At 44.8% G+C, this 17,181-nt stretch overlaps 1 protein-coding gene and 1 non-coding gene across 6 annotated transcripts in view; one reads left to right on the plus strand and one right to left on the minus strand.

The window, feature by feature from the left end:
* LOC103187635 (1-phosphatidylinositol 4,5-bisphosphate phosphodiesterase beta-1) overlaps positions 1 to 17,181 on the plus strand; it is a 228,872-nt gene that overhangs the window by 91,348 nt on the left and 120,343 nt on the right. The window lies entirely within an intron of this gene.
* Positions 15,559 to 15,632, minus strand: trnaa-ggc. Its single transcript has one exon. It is a non-coding gene; the product is annotated as a tRNA-Ala (tRNA).

A 17,181-nucleotide genomic window follows, 5' to 3' on the forward strand; every position in this document is an offset into this window, starting at 1 on the left:
ACACACACTGAGCTGTGTACACCCCCCCACACACACACTGAGCTGTGTACACCCCCCACACACACACACTGAGCTGTGTACACACCCCCACACACACTGAGCTGTATGCACCCCCCACATACACTAAGCTGTATACACCACACACACACTGAGCTGTGTACACCCCCCCACACACACACTGAGCTGTGTACACCCCCCCCCCCACACACACACTGAGCTGTGTACACACCCCCACACACACTGAGCTGTATGCACCCCCCCACATACACTAAGCTGTATACACCCCCCACACACACACTGAGCTGTGTACACCCCCCCCCACACATACACTGAGCTGTATACACCCCCCACACACTGAGCCAAGTACACCAGAGGACACACACACTGAGCTGTGTACACCCCCTCCACACACACACTGAGCCATGTACACCAGCGGGGACACACGCTGAGCTGTGGACACCCTCCCACACACACACTGAGCTGTGTACACCCCCCCACACACACACACACTGAGCTGTGTACGCCAGCCTGCTCACAATACGCGGTAGCCACACATGCTCCACTGTCTTCATCTTGGATTTGGGATTGACCGGGACTTGTCCTCAAGCCGGCTTTTAAGTTTAGGAGCGGAGGAAGCTGACAATACATTGCAATATAATACAACATGACATTTGTATATAACGCCTTTCATTCTGGGAGGATGTCCATCAGTCTCTTTCCTGGTCTTTCACTGAAATACTGTAGCAGTAAAACAACATCATATAGTCTGAGTGAGATACCTTCCTGTGGCTATCCCTAGTGAGCTGAGGCCATAGTCACACACCTCCCCCCCTCCCTCCCTCTGAAGAAGATCTTGTGTAACAAACTCCACTAGTTTCATTCGTTCCAAAATTCACTTTGAATTCTGATAATGTCATTCATTCCCAAACTCTGTAGCTCGTGTCCTCTCCCTGAATCCCTCCACCTTGCTCCCTCCATCTCCAATTCAAACCCTTGTATAAAATAGCCTGCTCTCCCTCCACATCTCTCACCCACTGTCCCACTATCTCACTCTGTCTCTCCGAGTTCCCACTGTATCTCTGTGCTGCCACTCTGTCTCTGTGAAGTGCTGCAATGTTTAACGACGAGGTAAAAGGCACGGCACTCCTGTGTTACGTGATGTGTTGTGATGTTATGCACTGGCTTAACTATAGAGTGCTGTAGCTCAGTGGTAAAAGCACTCGCCTCACAAGCGAGAGACCTAGGTTTGATTCCCAGGCGGGGCAAAATGTTGGGCAAATTTCGTTACGCTACACGCCTCTGTTTACCTAGCAATAAGTAGGAACCCAGTTGTTAGTCGATTGGCGGATCACTTTTCTGGGGGTAATAATTCCTTCAAAAATAAATAAATAATAATGATAAATTGGGTCATTCAATCCATGACTGTTTGTGGGACACTGCTGTGCGCAATTAGCTGCGCGTTTCTCCTACAAAATATACAGTCAATTCATTTTACAGTAAATCTTTGAAGTGGTTTGAGACGTCTCGAAGACGTGATAAGGTGCGACATCAAATGCAAGGATTATTATTATTATTAACTGTGAGATGGCTGTGTGTGTGTGAATGCAGGTAAACAGCCTGCGGGGAGTCTGGTTGTAAACTTAGCTTCTGTTCAAACACAATTAAATGGCAGCTTGCATTTGAGATGACAAATCCCTGGCTGCATCTTGAACTGCACTGCCCTGGGAATAGCTGGTTGTGATTTCCTTGGGCTTATTTATTTGAGCTGTGTGTGCTGTAAGTGGTTAGTTACACAGATCTGTTGCTCTCAGCCAGAGATTGTGCTCAGCACATCTTCAAAACCATTGCTGTCAGCACACCCGCAGGTCAGAGCACAGAGATCAAAATTAAATGTCACAGAGCAGCAGTAATCATTCCTCACACATGTCGGTAGCTGCCATTGCTCAAGGGAACAAAGCAAAGGTTTTAATTGATATACATTTGTCTTTCAGCTGGCCAGAAGTGACCCTTCACTACCAGCTCCTGTAGCTCCGTAGTTAGAGCACTCGCCTCGCAAGTGAGCAGGGCGAAATGTTGGCCAAGTTTCCACACCTCTGTTTACCCAGCAGTAAGTTAGGAACCTGGCTGTTAGTCGATTGGCAGATCGCTTTTCTGGGGGTAATAATGCCCCAGAATTAGCGGTCACCTGACTGTTTGTGGGACCCTGCTGTCTGCTGCGTTTCACCCACAAAATACTATTATAGGATATTCTGTGAAGCGCTTTGAGACGTCTCGAAGACATAATAAGGCGCTATATCAAAAGTAAGGATGTATATTGTAGCTCAGTCCAGGCTGACGATCCAGTGCAGTACTCGGGGAGCGCTGCATTTTCAGAGGTGCTGTTATTTTAAGTGCTCTGAGCAGCTGCCCCACGTGAAGGGCATCATATAAATGCAAGTTGTTATTGTTGTTCAGATGAGATGTTAAAATAAGGCCCAGTTTGCGTCTGTTCAGGTGGATGTTAAATAAAGAGAAGGGAGTTCCTCTCTCCTGGTGTCCTGGCCAACAATCCCCCAAATAAAATTAATCACTCACTTCATGGCTGTTTGTGGACATTGTTGTGTGCAAATTGGCTGCTGTATTCACTTACTTTTTGGAGGTCAGTTGAGTGTCTGAAACACGTGGAAAAACAAATCATTGTGCTTAAGAATATCTGAACCAGATTGAGAATTTGACACATCCACCTACACATGGAAATTCCCGTGTTTGGAATGGAATCGGTGGATCTCTTCAAAACTCCAAACCCACAACCCAGCACCTCTCTATATCTCTGACCTGCATTTCCTACATTAAACTTCATTTGCCACCTGCCTGCCCACTCCTCTGATGCCTCCTTTACTCAGCTCAAACACACCTACTGTGCGTCACCTGTCCCTTCACACCATGATCGGTGGCTGAGCCTTTAGTCACTACACCCTAATCTCGCCAACTCTCTGCTCAATCTCCCTGTCTGGCACCTTCTCCACCCGAAAACCTATCTCGTCAAGTTTCAAATCTAGCGTTTTCTTGAATACATCTACACTCTCTGATTCAACTACTGCTTCAGGCAGCAATTCCCACACTTTCACTACCCTCTGCTTGAAGCAGTTCCTCATAAATTCTTTCTCAGAACTGCTAGTGGCTATCTTATACTTGTATCCCCTGGTTACCGACTGCCCACCCAGTGGGAACAGTCTTATTTATTTGAACCTTATCAAACTCTCTTATATTTTTAAACACCTCTATTAGGTTCCTCCCTTAAACATTTCTTCTCTACTGAAAAATGCCTAACCTAGCCAGGCTATCCTGATAGCTGTAACCTGCCAGCCCTGGTATTATCCTCATAGACATCTACATAGTCCTGCTTGGTCACATCATCCGCAGACATAGGGTCAACTTCCATATGATTGGGGATGCCACCCAACTCTATCTCTCTGCCTCCATCCTTGACTCCAGGACCACCGCTGTCCTGACAGAGTGATAAGAGTCTGGATGAGAGCTAACTTTCTCCAGTTGAATGTCAACAAGACCGAGGCCCTCCTGATTGGCTCCCGTTAGCGTCTCCACACCTCAGGCACTGACAGCATCACCATCCATGGATGCACACTCCACCTTACTGAACTAGTCAGGAGCCTTGGTGTCTTGTTAGACGCTCAACTGTCCTTTAAACCCACATCTGTGCCATGGCCCACTCTACCTTCCCCCACCTCCACAACATTGCCCGGCTCCATCACTGCCTCACCCCTTAGGCCGCCGAGACCCTCTTCTACATATTCATCACATCCAGGCTCAACTACACCAACTCCCTGCTTGTCGGCATCCCCAACTCGTCCCTCCACAAACTGCAGATCATCCAGAACTCTGCAGCTCGTGTCCTTTCCCGCACCAGGCTCCGTGACCCCATCCTGCCACCCTTGCCCGGCTCCACTGGCTCCCCATCCCCCAGATGATAAAGTTTAAAATCCTTGTCCTCACCTTTAAAGCCCTCCATAGCCTTGTTCTGTGACCTGCTAACCCCATACATGCTTGTCCACTTCTTCCACTCAACAGGCTCCAGGCTGCTCCACGTTCCCCACCCGGCCTGCTTTCGGTGGACAGGCCTTTTGCTTTTCTGCCCCCACCCTTTGGAACTCCATCCCACAGTTCCTTGCCTCTTTCAAGGCATGTCTCAAGACCCTCCTCTTCGACCACGCATTTGGTCACCCTCCTACACTCACCCCCCTGCCCTCCACTCCTCCTTGTTCCAGTTGGACAAGTGGGAAAGCTTGCATACAGTGTTCTCAATGGCAAACTATGGGGTTTCAGTTGGTTAGACTCCAGTAGTTACCCCAGTGCACAATCTGAGGTTCCCAAGCATTGGCTCTAGCCAGCTTCGGCTAAAATGTTCTGGAATGCGTCCCTCCCAGGAGAGAGTGTACATTCCATTTCAATACACAGGAATTTCCATGTATAGATCCATGCATGGAGCTCTCATTTTGATTTGGATACTTTCAAGAACGGTGATGGGTTTCCGTGTGTGTCAGACACCTGGCTGCACAAACAGTGCAACACGTAGTGCACAGTTACGGGGTATGATAGGGTCAAGCAACAGTCAGTGAGCGCACAGCTGATCAGTTCACAAACAGCAGCCAGCACACGACTGAGCCAGGCTGACACACACAGTGACTGAGCCAGATTGACGCACAGTGACAGAGCTAGGTTGACACACACACACTGACTGATCCAGGCTGACACACACAGTAACTCAGCCAGGTTGAGACCTATAATGTCTCAACGCTTCACAGAGAATCATTGTGAAGTGAAGGTATTGAACTTTCAAGCACGTTAAATGAGAAAACACTGATGTGTGACTTACCGAGTAATGACATTAGAATGATCTTCCCACAAGCCCGTGATTGCTGGTGTTTCCACAGGGAACCAGGAGGCGGGATTTCAAGGACCAGAACCTAATTTTATTTTTGTTGGCAAGTAGGCGAGCATGAAACACTGCAATACTATTAAGTTGGTGAAGCTGCGGAAGGACTGCCTGTGCATGTGTGTGTGTTTAATTGCAGGACATTAAAGCATAAGCCATAATTTACCGTTCAATGATTACTGAATCATGCAGCTGCTATTATGAACGCCGCTTGTTACACTCGCAGAGTCGTCCGTCCCACACAGCCCTTTACATTTATTGTGACACTGCGGGGGAGAGCAGTGAGCATGCTGAAGAAATAGCAGCGCATATATCCTGTCAGCTCCCCTTGGCTGACCCCACTCCTTGCATTGTTATTACAGAAGCTAATTATGAAAGGAATAAGAAGGCAACGACTGAGCACTTGATTAAGCACCAGTTCAGCTCAACTCAACATGCTCTTGCCATTTCATGCTTCATCGCTTCATGTAATAATAATAATAATCCTTGTATTTGATATAGCACTTTTCACATTTTCGAGATGTCTCAAAGCGCTTCACAGAATATACTGTAAAATGAATTGACTGTATATTTTGAGGGCGAAATGCAGCAGCCAGTTGCGCACAGCAGTGTCCCACAAACAGTCGTGGATTGAGGGACCAAATTCTTCTTATTATTTTTGAAGGGATTACTACTCCCAGATAAGTGATCCGCCAACCGGATTCCTACTGACTACTAACTAAACAGAGACGTGTGGAGTAAGGAAACTTGCCTGTTTTGCCCTGCTTGGGAATTGAACCCAGGTCCTCTCACTTGCAAAACATGATAAGGCGTTATATCAAATGCAATAATTATTCTTATTTATTATTGTTAGGGTGGAAAAGATCTCATTACTGATTACACACTTATTCCGAATGATGTTCACACCATTTGATGTGATGCACAGAACTAGACAATGCTGGAGAGAATTCTACGTCTAGATTTCCAGGATTTGGCCAATTGCTGAATTCAAGTCTTAACTTTGAAGCCAGCTGTTCTGAACAGATGTTTCTCAAAGCTGATTCTCTTCTGCTGTGGATCCAATACAGTGTGTTTCAAATAGATTCATTGAGGAAATCAAAACTCTGGTCGTTAATCTCAGTTTTCTTTAATCAGCCACATGTGTTTTGTTATGTCAGCAAACAAACGAAGGTGAATTACTCCTGCTTATTAATCTTGTCTCGCAGCAGTATCTACCGAGATAATATACATTCCCATATCAGGGAATTTGAGCTTACAGCCTAAGGTGACAGTAACTCTAATGCAGTGCTGGGGAGTTGAGGTGTATTGTCAGTGGTGCCATTCTTGTTAGGTCCTGTCTGCTCTCTTCAGATGGACATTAAAGATCCCGCTATTGGAAAACTGAAGGGAGTTTCTGTCTCTCATTGTCCTGGCCAACAATCCCCCAGATAAAATCGATCACTCAGTCCATGGCTGTTAGTGGGACATTCCTGTGCATGAATTGGCTGATGCATTTGCTTACAAAATACGGTCACTACACTTTGAGACATCCTCTCCACAAGAAAAGCACTTGATCAAAGGCAAGGATTAATTACCGTTTGATTTTTTTGTCCCTTTTTCTTCGAGGCTTTGAAGTGTCTTCTTTTCAGGGTCTTGTAGCTCAGGAGTTAGTGAACTCACCCCGCAAGCGAGAGGACCTGGGTTTGATTCCCGGGCAGAGCAAAACGTTGGGCAAGTTTCCTTACTCCACACGCCTCTGTTTACCTAGCAGTAAGTAGGAACCCGGTTGATAGTCGATTGGCGGATCGCTTTTCAAATCAAGGATTATTATTATTTCCTCTTTGTGTAGACATTTGATGGCAAGAATTAATTTCTTCATTCTACAGGGAAAATAAACTGCCTACATTTACTACACAAACAATCCATTTATTAAAGCCAGACTTCCCGTAGTGTTTTAGCTTCTTGTAAATGTGTTTTAGTTAGGCAGTACGGCTAGACTCAGTAACAACAACAACACATTTACATAGCCCCCTTCACGTGGGGTAGCATCCCAGAGACTTGACAGTGGCGGAGTCTGACATGGAGCCGGGGGAGAGGGAGGAGGGAAGGTGACTGTAAGCATGATCAAAAAGGAAGGTCTTTAGGCGGGATTTGAAGGTGGGGAGGGAGGGGGCAAAGTAGAGGGATTGAGGGAGAGAGTTCCAGAGTTTCAGGGTGTAGTGGCTGAAGGCACGGCCACTGTTGGTGGAGCGGAGAGAACAAAAGACAAACAGGAGGTCAGAGCCAGCCTAGCGGAGGCAGCAGGTGGTGGAGTGAGTGGTAAGCAGGTTGGAGAGGTAGGGAGGTGCGACGACATGTAGGGATTTGAAAACAAGTGAAAGGATCTTGAAAACGATCCGTTCGGCAATTGGGAGCCAGTGGAGCCTGGCAAGGACTGGTGTGATGGGGGCAAGTACTGATGTGATGGGGGCAAGGACTGGTGTGATGGGCGTCCGGAGGTTTGTGCGGGCAAGTACTGAGAGATATTATGATGTGCAGTGTTGGGCACAAGTGACAGGGCTGCATCGTGCAGTGTGGGTGTTTGGTAATATATCAGTTATATATTAGTTATATATTAGTTATAATAGTCATTGGGTTTGAAATAGGATATGTGATTATTACGTCTCCCCACGGTGTTGCAAATATAATATAATTATCAGAGACTTCTAAGCTCCAGCCCACACACAACACATAATTATCTTTCATTTCATACAGCGCCTTTCACATCAGGCATGGAGTGTTCACAGTGCCTCAAGGTGCTTCACAGAATTTACTCTAAAGTTGTGGTGATTGTATATTCCAGTTTTGTAGCTCAGTGGTTAGAGCGCTCGCAAGTGAGAGGACCTGGGTTCGATTCCCAGGCAGAGTGAAACATTGGGCAAGTTTCCTTATTCCACATGACTCTGTTTAATTAGCAGTAAGTAGAAACCCAGTTGTTAGTGGATTGTTCCCTCCCTTGTCTTCTTCAAGGCATGACTCAAAACCCTCTTTTTCGACCATGCCTTCAGTCACCCTCCTAACCCTACCCTCCCTGCCCTCCACTCCCCCTGATCCCAATCCCCAGCTGACTGTCCAGGGCCTTGGAATGTCCTCCCAACGTGAAAGGCGCTATGTAAATGCCATTTGTTTTTTTGTTGTTGATATACAGATATATATTTATAAATAATTTATATATAACTAATATATATAACTGATATATAGATATATATAACTAATATAGAACTGATGAAAAGCAAACTCATCATCTGCTCAATGTGATCATATTAATATAGTAACATAAGAAAGTATGGAATAAGAAAGGGGCTTTTAACCCATCCATCTTATTGGTTCCACACACTCAAATGTAACCAACCCATTTCACCTCCTTCTCCAAAGCTGAATGAGCAGAGCTGCACAATGCCCAGCAGGCAATCTCAAGTAATTGAAGATGTCCTCCTGACATGAAAGGCACAGCGTAGATGTAAATTGTATTGTGTTGTCTAAAGCCAAGGACCCCCATTATCTCTCCCTGCCCAGTGACTTGTGTGACATTTCTATTATCCCAGGACATCTGATAACCATGGCAGGAGACTTTCCAGGGTTTTGTGCCAGTTTATTAGATCATGGTGGATCATTTTCCGGGGGTAATAATCCCGTCAATAAAAATTAATGATAATTTGGTCCCTCAATCCACAACTGTTTGTGGGACACTGCTGTGCACAAATGGCTGTCGCGTTTCACCCACAAATATACACTCAATTCACTTTATACTATATTCTGTGGAGTGCTTGGAGACGTCTCAGCGACATGACGTGATAAGGTATCAAATGCAAGGATTATTATTATTATAACTATAGAGCGGAGTGTGTGTGGCATTACGCCGGGCAAACGAGAGCCCAGAACATCTGGAACCTCAGTTTGTTCACCATCAATAATCAATGGCTGAGACACGAGGCAGCACACACGTCTTGTTGAACCATCTATGCACAGTTGCCTTGTACGTGGTACAGATTGCAAAGCAGCAAAATAATCAATGCATTATTCTGTGCTGTCAAGTGAAGCGGAGGCATGCTGGAGCCCCTGGGCTGAGGGTCCTTCAGGGCTGCTCACATGTCCTGCTGCTTGAACGAGTTGTGTGCATGAAGTTTCACACCAGAGCAATGCGGAGGCTTGACAAGCGTTGCCTACTCTGTTCTCATCTCCTGCAGCTCAGTGGTTAGAGCTCTTGCCTCGCAATCGAGGGGACCTAGATTTGATTCCCGGGCAGGGAGAAACATTGGGCAAGTTTTCTTACTCCACATGCCTCTGTTTAACCAGCATTAAGTAGGAACTCGGTTGTTAGTCAATTGGCGGATCGCTTTTCCGGGGGTAATAATCCCTTCAAAAAACTTAATAATAAATAAATGATATTAAATATAATAATAATAATAATTTGGTCACTCAATCCACGACTGTTTGTGGGACACTGCTGTGTGCAATTGGCTTCAGTGCTTCGCTCACAAAATATACAGTCAATTCACTTTACAGTATATTTTGTGAAGCGCTTTGAGACGTCTCGAAGACATGATAAGGCGCTATATCAAATGTAAATGTAAATCTGAGTGGGATGACTCCCTGCCCCCAGTGACTGGTCTGCCCTTCCAGGTCCTGCTGATGAGCCAGGCTGGGCTATGCTGTCATCAGCAGTGCCCTGGAGTACTGGCTTAGAAACCAGACTAGCAGACAGGGAGGTGTGCAGGACTTGTCATGTTCTCAGGGCTATCCATTGCCAACTTGGAGCTTGTCAGTCAGGTGGAGTGGCCCTGAACAAGGAATCACTGTGCGTTTGGTACAGTATTGTCAAGCTTGTGTCACTCTCACATCAGTATTAGCTGCTGTGAGAAACTCAATGGATATAAAACAAATTCTTCTCCTCCTTCGCCAATTCTCTCCACACCCCGGCTGCCGAAGACAGTCAATTTGTTTTCCCTTTTTTCTTAAACATTTTTTGTTTCTCTTCTGCTCAGGTGTTAACCTTGGCTCTCACCTCCTTGCCTTTGATATAACAGGAGGATAAATATCTCAAAGCGCTTCACAGGATAATAGTAATTATAAACCTTGCATTTGATGTCGGACCTTATATATGAAATGCAAGGATTATTGTTATTATTATCATCATGTCTTCGAGACATCTCAAAGCTCTTCACAGAATACACTGTAAAATTAATTGACTATTTTGTGGACAAAATGTGGGAGCCAATTTCGCACAGCAGTGTTGCGGACTTGGTGGCCAAATTATTATTATTAACAGACTATTTAATATCAAGCTTATTAAAGCCTTTTATAATTTTAAACACTTCTATTAGGTCTGCCCTTAACCATCTCTTACTGTAAAGTGTAGTGACTGTGTGTTTTGTGGGTGAATGCAGCAGCCAATTTTCACACAGCAATATCGCACAAACAGCCAAGTGATAAATTTTATCTGGAGAATTGTTGGCCAGGACATCAGGAGAGAGAAACTCCCTTCTCTTTTCAAGTAGCGCCACAGGATCTTTAATGTCCACCTCGATTTAACGTCTCATCTGAAGGATGGAGCTTCTGTCAATACAGCGCTCCTTGGAGAGGCAGCCTGTGTACTGTGAGTTCAATTTCCCCTACGTGGGGCTTCAAGAGGTGGTTTTGCAAAATAGAGAAAGGATGGCAGCTGGTGAAGCGAAGCTGCATGTCGCTTGCTAACCACAGGTCTGTCTCTGTTCTGGGGAGACACTGGACTCCCCCGTGTCCTGGCCGGCAATCCCCCAGATACAAACAGTCTCTCACCTCACAGCTGTTTGTGAGATGTTCCTGTGTGTGCATTGTCTGCCATGCCATGGAGCTTGATGTCTTCTGCCTTAGAGGCGAGAGTGTTCCTGACTAACTGAGTTAGGCTGACTGACATAATAATAATAAAAATAATAATAATAATAAAATAATAATAATCCTTGCATTTGATATAGAGCCTTCAAGACGTATCAAAGTGTTTCACAGAATATATTGTAAAGTGAATGACTGTATATTTTGTGGGCGAAACATGCCCACAAAATATATGCCAATTGCGGACAGCAGTGTCCCACAAACAATCGTGGATTGAGTGACCACATTATTATGTTTTATTTTTGAAGGGATTATTACCCCCAGAAAAGGATCTGCCAATCGACTATTTACTATTTACTAGTTCCTATTTACTGCTAGGTAAGCAGAGAAGTATGGAGTAAGGAATCTGACACCTTTGTTTCAAATTGTTTGAAATTTGTTGTGAACTCTTATTGTGAAGTGTAATGACCGTGTGTTTTGTGGGTGAACACAGCAACCAATTTGAACACAGCAACGTCCCACAAACAGTTACGGAGTGAGTGATTAATTTTATCTGGAGAATTGTTGGTCAGGACATTGGGAGAGAGAAACTATCTTCTCTTTTCAAGTAGCTCTGCAGGATCTTTAATGTCCACCTGAATAGGCACAGATGGGACCTCATATCACAGCTCATGATGCCTGTGAATAATGTGTTATTGTGACTGTACACCTCGGTGTCTGAGGGAGCCATGGCCTCAGTTGCATTTTCATAAACATTTCATGAACTTTGATTAATTTTATCATCAGTTGGTTTGATCTGTTGGCTGTTAAATTTCTTTAATTGGACATGTGAGGAAAGTAACTTTGGGGAAGTGTCTTGAAAACATAATTTGGAATGCTAACCCCATATCAAACTGGCCGTTCCCTCCGCTTATTAGTCTGCTCTACGTCCTTCGCCTGGCCCGCCGAAAATGAACCTTGGGTTCAGGGCCCACATTAGAGACTTAGAAACTCATGTAGTTTTAACTCTAGGCTGACACACCAATGCAGTGCTGGGGCAGCTGTCCTTTGATGAGTCTGTGTCTGTTCAGGTGGACGTTAAGAACCCACAGCACTATTGGGAATGAGAAGGGAGTTTCTCCCTCTCCCCAGTCTCCTGGTCGACAATCCCCAAGGGTTAGTGAGCTGAGGTGTGGGGTGGAGTTGGGGGAAGGAGGTCCTCCCGACGTGAAAGGCGCTCTATAAATGAAATCTTGTTGTTGTTGTTGTTGTGGTGCAGGAGGAGGTTGGAGAGATAGGGTCAGAGCCAGGGAGTGGAGGGATTTGTGGGTGAGAGGCAGTGAGGTGAGGGTGAACATGATCAAGAGAGCCAGTGGAGCCTGGTGAGAACTGGGTTGACCACATCACGAGGTTGCAAAGTGCTTCTCTGGTAACTATGCTCAAATGTAGTAACTGATGTTGCAGGCAAATGCACTCGGCTGGCTCAGGGGAGTAGCATTCCTGATCAGGCTCAGATTTGAAGGCCGGTTGGCATTTTACAGACTCCCCTAACCCCTGCCATATAACGGGTTCTTCTGTCCTGCAGGTGGCATTGTTGTACAGTGTAGTGACTGTTAATTTGTAGGCAGACATGGCAGACAATTTGTGCAAAAACATTTACGAAGTGAGCATCCAGTTTTATCTGGGGGAATTAGTCAGCCAGAAACTCTTTTCTTTCAGAATAGTGCACGGGATTGTTAACATGCACCTGAGCAGGCAAAAACGACCCTCCTGGCTTTAACTCTGATCTGAAAGCTGTCATCTCCGACAATGTAGGGCTCCCCTAACACCGCACCTCAGTGACACTGTAATAAAATAATCCTTGCATTTGAAATAGCGCTTCTCACGGTATGGTCACTCAAACTACTGCATTTGAAATAGCACTTTTGAAATAGCGCTTCTCACGGTATGGTCACTCAAACTACTGCATGTGGGACACTGCTGTACACAATTGGTTGCTGCGTTTCACCCACAATATATACAGTCAATTCACTTTACTATATATTGTGTGAAGCGCTTTGAGACGTCTCGAAGACGTGATAAGGCGTTATATCAAATGCAAGGAATATTATCATTATTATTATTATAATAAGCTGGTGTTGGTGCTGGTTAAGTTGTGGCAGTGTCTGGCACTCTACTCAGTGTGACAGCCACCTCACAGCCGCACAAAACGCTCTGTGCTTTGCTCCACTTCAACACCCATCATGTGCAATGCCTTGTTGCTAGGTAACCAGTGGCTAAAGCACCGTTTCCAAGCACGCATTTCTATGTTTTGCACAATTTACTGTAACCCCCATGAAGTGTACAATTGATATGGCCTCGAGTCTCCCCTAGCTTATTTTCGGTTTAATGTTGTAGATGCTAATGAGCTCGTTGGAAATGTTTCAGAGCTTCACAGTGTAACTCGGCACTCGGCTGTTGCACCGTACACTCAGCTCAGCTCCATACACTCGCTGAGAGCAGATAATGAACTATCAACACAGGAGCGTGAATCTATTAATATCTGAGAAACCTGTCAGCCAATTCTCCACTGAAGCCTGGAGACCACCTACCGACCAGCTGCTGTTTACACAGGAAAAAAATTGAAGATTTTTGACTTGTCACTGTCCAGGGATATTAATAATAATAATAATAATTATCCTTGCATTTGATGTAGCACCCTATCACGTCTTTGAGACGTCTCAAAACACTTCACAGAATAGACTGTAAAGTGAATTGACTGTATATTTTGTGGGCGAAACGCAGCAGCCAATTGCGCACAGCAGCGTCCCACAAACAGTTGTGGATTGAGTGACCAAGTTATTATTTTATATTTTTTTTGTTGAGGGATTATTATCAGGTGAGTGTACCAAGGAAAATTGCCCAAGGTTTGGCCCTGCTGGGAATCGAACCCAGGTCTCTTGCTTACAAGGCGAGTGCTCCTTGCCCTGCCTCTCCCGTCCTCTGTTAGTCTTTAAAAACCTCTCCCTCCCAACATGCCCCAGTTCTGATAAAGGGTTGTGGTCCCGAAAAGTTAACTCACTTTCCACTCAGCTCCTGCTAACCCTGCAAGCCAAAGCCCTAACAGGTAGGTGGTCCTAGCTGGACAAGCAGTGGGAAATCTTGCCAGACAGTGATCTCAATGATATCAAGGGTCGTGAACGTTGACTCACATTCCTCTCTCCATAGATGCTGCCTGATCTGCTGAGTCTTCCCACCCACTTCTGTTTTGTTTTTGATACACAAGCCCTTAAGATTTGTAAGAAAACTGGAACATTTTTCATTCTTTCTTTCTCTTCTATTGAATTGAATCATAAACACAGTCTAAATGTTTCTGAAAATTGCAAGCCCGTGTTAAATCAATCGTGTTATGAACAGTGAAGCTGATTTAGACCGCTGACAGATGTAAATAAATCACATAGCGCTTCAGCAAGTCACCATGAAGTGTGTGTGTATGTGTGGCCTGCGCTAGATAATAATAATAATAATATTTGCATTTGATATATGCATTTATCATGTCTTCTAGACGTCTCACAGCGCTTCACAAAATACATTTTAAAGTGAATTGACTGTATATTTTGTGGGCAAATCACAGCAGCCAATTGCGCACAGCAGTGTTGTGGATTGAGTGACAAAATTATTATTATTTATTTTATTATTTTTTGAAGGGAATATTATCCCCGGAAAAGCGATCCACCAATTCACTTACAACCGATTCCTACTCACTGCTAGGTAAACAGAGGCATGTGGGATAAGGAAACTTGTCCAACATTTCCCAGGTCCCACTGCCCAGGAATCGAACTCAGGTCCTCTCGCTTGCGAGGCGAATTCTCTAACTACTGAGCTACAAGACTTCCCAACATCCCAATAATTTTATAGTGAGAGATCAATTTATCTTTTCATCAGTCACTTGGTTCAGAGATTGTCACGGTCAAATAAACAGTGGCCAGGCTTTTCAAGCTCTGAATAAAGCTGTGACTCTGAACAGTCCCTGGTGAGAGCCTGCGGGCTCCCCACTGACTCGAGACAAGAGAATAATAACAGAAACCGAGGTATTTTATCGTTCTTTTGAGGTTAATGCATGAACAAGGAATAGACTTGAATTTCAATAGAAAAGGAGCGTCTAGTATATGATTTCCCTCCACCCCATCCCACCGAGTGGCTCAAAGGGCCAATTCCACAGGAGGCAAGAGCCAGTGATTTGTTTTTGACGTGTGCTGAGCTGAACAACAACAGCAACTGCTAGTGCCCTTAACGCGGGGTAACGTCCCGGAACGTTTGACAGTGGTGGAGTCTGGGGGTGGGGTGCGGGTGACTGTGAGCACGATCAAAAAGGAAGGTCTTTAGGCAGGATTTGAAGCAAGATTGAGGGATTGAGCGAGAGAGTACCAGAGTTTTGAGACATAGTGAAGGCACGGCCGCCGATGGTGGAGCGGAGGGGACGAGGAGGACAAACAGGAGGCCGGAGACAGCAGGTGGTGGAGTGGGGGTTAACCAGGTTGGAGAGGTAGGGAGTTGCAAGGGCATGAAGGGATTTGAAAACAAATGAGAGGATCTTGAAAGCGAGCGGCACTGAGCGGATGCAGTACAGTAAAGTGAACTGACTGTATATTTTGTGGCAAAACATGGCAGCCAATTGTTCACAGTGGTGACCCACAAACAGTCGTGGATTGAGTGTAATTTTTTTTTAACAGATTATTACGCCCGGAAAAGCGATCTGCCAATCCACTAACAACTGGGATCCTACTTACCACTCAGTAAACAGAGGCATGTGTGGAGCAAGGAAACTTCCCAACATTTCACCCTGCTCGGGAATCAAACCCAGGTCCTCTCGCTTGCCAGGCGAGTGCTCTAACCACTGAGCTACAGGACACCATAATGACAACATTATCGGTTCAATCCCCTTCCAGTCTGCGACTCACTCCTTTAAAATAATATAATAATACAAGTGTTCCTTGCATTTGTTACAGTACTTTTTGAGAGAACGTCTCAAAGCACCTCACATGATTTATTTTGTAGGCAAACACTGCAGCCAGTTTGCACACAGCAACATCTCACAAGCAGCAATGGAGTGAGAGACAAATTTTGTTTTTGGGGCTTGTTGATCAGCACACTGGGAGAGAAACTCCCTTCTCTTTTCCATAGCACTGTCTTTAACGTCCATTTGAACATACACAGATGGGACCTCAGTTTATCGTCTCATCCGAAGGACAGCACATCCAGCAATGCTCCCCCGTGCAGTGTACTGGAGTGTCAGAGACTGTGAGCTCAAATCCCCAACGTGGGTACTTGAACCCACAACCTCTGACCCAGAGAACAGACTGAAACTAACTGAGCCGGACAGCCTGTTTGCTCTATGATGGAAAGCATAGACAGGAGACATAAAAGTGATACGTATAAGTTTAAGGAATCGGTAAATGGAGAATTATTTCATCAAGGATTTGTGTGTGTCAGAGCCAGACAGAGGTTCACTTCAGTGAGTTTTATTTTGTCAACGATTAAATTACTTTTATGATATCAATATGAAGATTGTTCCAATGCAACTTCGGATTGCCTATGTGAGATAATTACCTGTTAATTAAACAGCCTATTATACTTCTTGCAAGGAAAATCCAGCCTCTGAATGCAGAATGTAATGGTAATTAATGGAGGTAATGCAGTTCTTGGGAATTACTTTTGGCTGGTGTTACAGCACATTTATAATTAGTGGCATTTTTTTCAGGATTAAAAGGATTTGACCCGCGATGACCTGTTTGCAAATGAAGCTCAAAAGCTTCCCGTTTTGTGAAATCCAGGGTAGTTGTACAAGTGTTCATTTAACAAGCACTGATTGTAATCAAACAATTACTCTTGTTAAAAGTGATTGGGCTGATGTTATTTTCACCAAGGTTACGTAATGTCAAAGATGTATAAATGTGTTAATGTTTTGCAATTTTACAACAATAATAATCATTGTATTTGATACAGCAGCTTTCATATGGGGCCGTCTCTAACCATTTCATGGGATTTTCTGTGAAGCGTAGTGACTACATTGGAATCACACAATGTAAGCTAACACTCCAATGCAGTATTGGGGGGTTTGTTGCATTGTTGGAGGTGCCGGATGAGACGTTAAACCGAGGTCCAGTCTGTGCCTGTTCACATGACACTATTAGAAGAGACAAGGGAGTTCCTCTCTCCCAGTGTCCAGGCCAACAATACTCATATAAAATTGGTCATTTAGTCCACAGCTGTATGTGGGACACTGCTGTATGCAACTGGCTGCTGTGTTTCGTCCCGAAAAGTATAGTCACTATACTTTACAGTATATCCTGTGAAGCGCTTTGAGACATTTTCACGACGTGATAATAATAATAATAATTATCCTATCATTTGATATAGTACTTTTCACGGCTTCTAGACGTCTCAAAGCGCTTCACAGA

Source organism: Callorhinchus milii, unplaced genomic scaffold, assembly GCF_018977255.1.
Source record: "Callorhinchus milii isolate IMCB2004 unplaced genomic scaffold, IMCB_Cmil_1.0 Scaffold3, whole genome shotgun sequence".
NCBI lineage: Eukaryota > Metazoa > Chordata > Chondrichthyes > Chimaeriformes > Callorhinchidae > Callorhinchus > Callorhinchus milii.